The sequence below is a fragment of the Dioscorea cayenensis genome, unplaced genomic scaffold (assembly GCF_009730915.1).
Source record: "Dioscorea cayenensis subsp. rotundata cultivar TDr96_F1 unplaced genomic scaffold, TDr96_F1_v2_PseudoChromosome.rev07_lg8_w22 25.fasta BLBR01000838.1, whole genome shotgun sequence".
Lineage (NCBI taxonomy): Eukaryota > Viridiplantae > Streptophyta > Magnoliopsida > Dioscoreales > Dioscoreaceae > Dioscorea > Dioscorea cayenensis.
In genome coordinates, this window is record NW_024087229.1 from 19,898 (window position 1) to 21,408 (window position 1,511).

Consider the following 1,511-nt stretch of genomic DNA (forward strand, 5'->3'; position numbering starts at 1 on the left):
GGTAAATGCGCCAGAACAGTTGGGAAATGTTCAAGTACCCCAAAAGAGCGAGTTATATAAGAGTAATTATGCTAGAACTGAGTCGTATAGCTTCTCATTTGTTATGGCTTGGACCTTTTATGGCGGATATTGGTGCACAGACTCCCTTTTTCTATATTTTCAGAGAGAGGGAATTACTATATGATTTATTTGAAGCTTCTACAGGTATGCGAATGATGCATAATTATTTCCGTATCGGAGGAGTAGCTGCTGATCTACCTCATGGATGGATAGATAAATGTTTGGATTTCTGCGATTATTTTTTAACCAGAGTTGCTGAATATGAAAAACTTATTACGCGGAATCCCATTTTTTTGGACCGAGTTGAAGGAGTGGGCATTATTGGTGGGGAGGAAGCAATAAATTGGGGGCTTATCAGGACCCATGTTACGAGCTTCTGGAATACCATGGGATCTTCGTAAAGTTGATCATTATGAGTGTTACAATGAATTCGATTGGGAAGTCCAATGGCAAAAAGAAGGAGATTCATTAGCTCGTTATTTAGTACGAATAGGTGAAATGACGGAGTCCATAAAAATTATTCAACAGGCTATAGAAGGGATTCCGGGAAAAGCGTGATCACCAATGAAAAAAATGAGTTAATCCCGACTCATACAACTACCGGTGGAGGGTATGCATTGACTATGGAGAATTGAATGATGCCACCCGAAAAGATCATTTTCCCCTACCATTCATTGACCGGATCTTTGAGAGGCTCATTTGGACATGCCTACTATTGCTTTTTTTGGATGGGTTCTCTCGGTTATTTCCAAATTCCCATCTCCCCGAAGATCAGAGAAGACTACTTTCACTTGTCCATATGGCACATTTGCTTATCGCCGCATGCCTTTCGGGGCTATGTAACGCCCTAGCTATCTTTCGAGAGATGTATGATGGCCTTTTTTTGAGGAAATGGTGGAAGATTTTTGTGGAAGTGTTCATTGATGATTTTTCCGTCTTTGGTGATTCATTCTATGTGTACCTCAAGAACCTTGAGCGGGTCCTCATTCGATGTGAAGAGACTAATCTTTTTGCTAAGTTTGGAGAAATGCCATTTCATAGTCTAAGAGGGATAGTCTTGGGTCACAAAATTTCGAAAAAGAAGGAATTGAGGACGACAAGGCAAAGATTTCCACCATAAAAAGTTACCATCTCCAAATGCAGTGAAGGCCATAAGAAGTTTTTTTGGGACATGCCGGGTTCTATAGAAGATTCATTAAATATTTTTTTCTAAAATTTCTAGACCCACGACAAGGTTGTTAGAAAAAGCATGTCCCATTCAAGTTCGATAATGATTGCATGACTTCCTTCATGACACTCAAGGAGTTCCAAGATTAGAACAACCCCAATTTCTCGATGATTGAACCCTAATCCCATACGAACATAGATAGGAATTTCTTCCAAATCCACATTCCTACGATTACATTAAGTACAAAGAATTCTCACTCGGGGAGTAAGCCTTCTCTTCCTCG